We start from the raw sequence: 5,624 nt of genomic DNA, 5'->3' as shown, positions 1-5,624 counted from the left end.
CCCAGCTAATTTTTTGTATTTTTAGTAGAGACGGGGTTTCACCGTCTCTACTAAAAATACAAAAAATTAGCTGGGCATGGTGGCACGTGCCTGTAATCCCAGCTACTCAGGAGGCTGAGGCAGGAGAATTGCCTGAACCCAGGAGGCGGAGGTTGCGGTGAGCCGAGAACGTGCCATTGCACTCCAGCCTGGGTAACAAGAGCGAAACTCCGTCCCAAGAAAAAAAAAAAAAAAATTAGCCGGGCGTGGCAGTGGGCACTTGGGAGGCTGAGGCAGGAGAATCACTCGAACCTGGGAGGCAGATGTTGCAGTGATCGGAGATCACACCACTGCACTCCAGTCTGGGTGACAGAACAAGACTGTCTCAAAAGAGAAAGAAAGAAAACCTTTAACTATTAGTAAATGGAAGATTTACTTAAACAACTTCTTCCAGAGGAAAACACCATGACCAAATTATGTATTTATTTATTTATTCCTAACCACTAGGGAATATTCAAATAATTTTCCAGTTAGATTTGGTCAGACTTTCAAGATACAGCCTATAGTTTTAGAATCAGTTCTAAATTTCACTTTCCATGCTGTTATCCCCCACATTAAGATGGTGAACTGTGGTTTACATTTTCACTTCCTGGCCTATCTGATATGGATCTCTGCTAAGAGGACCTAATTGTCCTATTTTCTTTTTCATTAGCTCCCACTGCATATCTCCTTTCTTGCTTTTTCTCTTGATTTTTTTTTCTTCATAGTCAGCAAGAGTCAGAAAGAACCTTTCCACTGTTTAGAGATTTGTTTCCCGATAGATTTCTGTTCATCTTTCTATCCACTTGTCAGGAATTTTATGAAGATTTGATGAGTGACAGAAGTGTTGCTTGGCACCACAGGATTTAAAAGATAGTACCTTCCCACAGAGAGCCCACAGTCTATTCCTGTTCTAACTGTAGGATGGGATGGATGCTATAATAAAGTAATAATAGAGTGCTCTTGGAGTAAATGAGAGCTTGATTAATTTTTTTCTGGGGAATGGGGTCAGGATGGCTTCATGGAAGCAATTACATTTGAACTGGGCTGGGAAGCGTTAATCAAATTTTAAGAAGCAGGAAAAAAACAGGTAGGTAATCCAGGAAGTGGGAAATGTCTTGAGGAGTGAAGTCACAGAGACATTGGAGTGCAGGGCCTCTGTGGTGAGCAGTGAGTAGAGCATTGGAAAGGTGTGGCCACAGAGGAGGCTAAACAAGTATGTTTGTGTCAGATAGTGAAGGGCCTTAAATAACACATATTCTCTCTGATCACTCCTAGTCTGATTTTTTTCATTCGTAGTCTCAGCCCTTCTAACATCGATAACCTACCCCCAATTCTCAGATAAAAATTTTCAGGTTTTCTGCTATGTTATGTGTTGATACATGCCAGAGATTTGGCCATATAGTTTTACCTTAGCGCTGAAAGAGACCAGACTTCATCTGGTTAATTGTTAGGAGGCAGCTGTTGGTACACACTCCAGCCATTCCAGACTTTCATAGAGAGAGCTTGATCTCAGTGTTTTAGAAAAATAAAAAGTAGCTCCTTCCTGTGAAAAGGGTTGGGGATGCTCAGCTTCATCAGTAATCAGAGGAATGCAAATTAAAACTGCAGTGATATATTGGTTTTATGTTCATCAGATTGATAAAAATTAAAGTGACAAAAAATGTTGGCAAGGATATGAAGCAACTAGAGCTGTGCAAGCAGTAGTGTGAATGAGTATAACCATTTTAAGAGAACAATTTGGTATTATCTCATAAGTAAAGATATACATGCCCTGTGACCCAGAAATTCCACTCCTGGGTATCTACCCTAAAGAACTCTTGCCAGGCATGGTGGCTCACACCTATAATCCCACACTTTGGGAGGCCGAGGTGGGCAAATCACCTGAGGTCAGGAGTTTGAGACCGGCCTGAGCAACATGGAGAAACCCCATCTCTACTAATAATACAAAAATTAGGTGGGTGTGGTGGCATATGCCTGTAATCCCAGCTACTCGGGAGGCTGAGGCAGGACAATCACTTGAAGCAGAGGTTGCGGTGAACCAAGATTGCGCCGTTGCACTCCAGCCTGGGCAACAAGAGTGAAACTCCATCTCAAAAAAAAAAAAAAAAAAAAAAAAGATCTCTTATACATGTGGACCAGGAGACATATACAAAAAAGCAACATAGCAACACTGTTGACAATAGCAAAACAAGCTAACAAAATATTCAAACTGGAAAAAAAATTCCAACGTCCATCAACTTGAGATAGGATAAGTAAATATGTTCCTACAATAGAATACTATATAACAGTGAAAATGAGTAAATTGCAGCTATAGCAGCATAAATTAATCTCAAGATCAAATTTTAGAGTGGAAAAAGTTGCAGAAGAGTATGTATGTTAATATTAGAAATAAAATCAAGTCAAGATCAGCCTGGGCAACATAGTGAGACACTGTCTCTACAAAAAAATTTTAAACGTGGCTGGGCACAGTAGTTTATGCCTGTAATCCCAGCATTTTGGGAGGCCAAGGCAGGAGGATCCCTTGAGCCCAAAAGTTCCAGACCAGCCTGGACAACATAAGAAGACCCTGTCTCTACAATAAATTAAAAATTAGCTGAGCATTGGTGGTACATGCCTGTTCCCAGCCATTTGGGAGGATCACTTGAGCTCAGGAGTTTGAGACTGCACTCCAGTCTGGACAACAGGACAACAATCTCAAAAAAAAAAAAAAAAAAAAATTTAGTTGGTCATGGTGGCACATGCTTGTGGTCCCAGCTACTCAGAAGGCTGAAGCAGGAGGATTGCCTGAGACCAGGAGTTACAAGTTGCAAAGAGCTGTGATCATGCATTGCACTCCAGCCTGGGCAACAGAGTGAGACCCTGTATTTTACCAAACAAAACAAAAAAAAAAAAAAAAAAGAAAAGAAAATATTAGAGTCATGTGAAGTTCTGTGAGACTAAACAATATAACATTTAGAGATAGAAATGTGATAAAACTATAGAGAAAAGGAAATGGTAAACACACATTTAAGAGTTATTTCAGGATAAGGAAAGGAAATTAGCTTTAAGGCTAATAGTAGTAGTCTTCTTCTTTTATTATTATTTTTTTTTTGAGACAAAGTCTCACTGTCATCCAGGCTGGACTGCAGTGGCATGATCGCCACTCACTACAACCTCCCCCTCCTGGGTTCAAGCAATTCTCCTGCCTCAGACTCCCAAGTAGCTGGGATTATAGGCGCCCACTACCACGCCTAATTCCTGTATTTTTAGTAGAGACGGGGTTTCACTATCTTGGCCAGGCTGGTCTCGAACTCCTGAGGTGGGTGGGTGATCCACCTACCTCAGCCTTCCAAAGTGCTGGGATTACAGGCATGAGCCACCATGTCCGGCTAATTTTTGTATTTTTTTTTTTTTTTTAGTAGAGACAGGGTTTCACCATGTTGGCCAGGCTGGTCTTGAACTCCTGACCTCAGGTGATCCACACACCTGAGCCTCCCAAACAAAGTGCTGGGATTACAGGCGTGAGCCACTGAGTCCAGCCTATTATTTATTTATTTATCTTTAAGATGGAGTCTTGCTCTGTCACCCAGGCTAGAGTTCAATGACACAATCTCAGTTTACTACAGCCTCCGCCTCCTGGTTTGAAGCAGTTCTTCTGCCTCAGCCTCCCAAGTAGCTGGGACTACAGGTGCACACCACCACACCCAGCTAATTTTTGTATTTTTAGCAGAGATGGGGTTTCACCATATTGGCCAGGCTGGTCTGGAACTCCTGACCGCTTGATCTGCCCTGAGCCTCCCAAAGTGCTGGGATTACAGGCATGAGACACTGCACCCGGCCTCTGGCCTATTTTTTTTAAAACTATATCTGAATAATTTTAAAGCATTAAGAAAAGATTGGTGACACCTGATCTAGTCTAGTGTTCTCCTTATTTCTTCTTTTACAAATAAACACATTTTTTTTTTTTTTTTTGAGATGGAGTTTCACTCATGTTACCCAGGTTGGAGTGCAATGGCGCGATCTCGGCTCACCACAACCTCCGCCTCCTGGGTTCAGGCAATTCTCCTGCCTCAACCTCCTGAGTAGCTGGGATTACAGGCATGCACCACCATGCCCAGCTAATTTTTTGTATTTTTAGTAGAGACGGGGTTTCACCACGTTGACCAGGATGGTCTCGATCTCTTGACCTCGTGATCCACCTGCCTCGGCCTCCCAAAGTGCTGGGATTACAGGCTTGAGCCACCGTGCCCGGCCTATAAACACATTTTTCAGAAAGTAAAAACTAAGGCTCAGAGAGATTAAATACAGTAGTCCCCCAACTTATTCAGTTTCAATTACCCGTGGTCCACTCTGGGCCAAAAACAGGTGAATACAGTGCAGTAAGATGTTTTGAGAGACCACATTCACTTAACTTTTATTATAGTATATTACTATAATTGTTCTATTTTATTATTGTTGTTAATCTCTTACTGTGCCTTTTTTTTTTTTTTTTTGAGATGGAGTCTTGCTCTTTTGCCAGGCTGGAGTGCAGTGGCACGATCTTGGCTTGCTGCAACCTCCATCTCCCGGATTCAAGCGATTCCCCTTCCTCAGCCTCCTGAGTAGCTGGGACTACAGGCGCGCGCAATCACACCCGGCTAATTTTTTGTATTTTAGTAGAGACGGGGTTTCACCATGGCCAGGATGGTCTTGATCTCCTGACCTCGTGATCCACCCACCTCGGCCCTGCAAAGTGCTGGGATTATAGGCGTGAGCCACTGCACCCGGCCCTGTGCCTAATTTATAAATTAAATTATGTATGGATAGGAAAAAACATACAAAGTTCAGTACTATCTGTGGTTTTAGGCATCATCTGAGGGTATTGGAATTATGCTCTGAGGATAGGGGTGACTACTGTAATTTAATTGTTCAAGGAATAAAGTGTACCTGGTCTGTCAAACCCAGCATAGCACACTTTCTGTCATCCTATTTTGCAACTCTACCATTACATAGATTCCGTCTATCAATTAGAAGTGCTTCCACTTGGACTTCCTGCCTCAGTCTTTCACTGTCTCATGTAGTACATTCTCCATACTGCTGCGAGAGAGAGCTTTCTAAATGCAAATCTGATCATGTCACTCTCTGGCCTCAATCTTAAACAGCTCCCTATAGCTTTCAGCACACTCTAAGTGCTGTAGCCTGGCATACAAGGCTCTCTGTGCCTCAGCTTCTGTCTGCCTTATTAGCCTCATCACTCATGACTTCCTGCACTTCAGCCACATAAGCCATTTGCTGTTCTGGAACACTTTTTGCCTCTGTATATGCTACTCCCTCCACCTGGAAGTTCTTAACTAGACTTATTTGTCCTTTAAAACACCTTTTCTTAACTGACCCCTACTCTTTGCCCCAACTTGAGCTGGATACTAATATTACACCTTGAATTTAGCATTTGTAGTCACTTACCAGAATATTATTGTCCCCTTTATTTATATCTCCAGTAGCTTGCAAGCTCTGTGAGTGCAAAGGAAGTATTGAATTAATATCCTAAGTGTATGGCACAGTGCCTGGTACATAAGGTTCATTGTGTGGACAAATAATTGTATGTTACTTTCTACAAAGACAATATGTATGTTTTTTTTTTTTTG

This window comes from Sapajus apella, unplaced genomic scaffold, assembly GCF_009761245.1.
Source record: "Sapajus apella isolate SASKATOON/1434 unplaced genomic scaffold, GSC_monkey_1.0 scaffold43, whole genome shotgun sequence".
NCBI lineage: Eukaryota > Metazoa > Chordata > Mammalia > Primates > Cebidae > Sapajus > Sapajus apella.
This window is presented reverse-complemented; position numbering follows the sequence as displayed.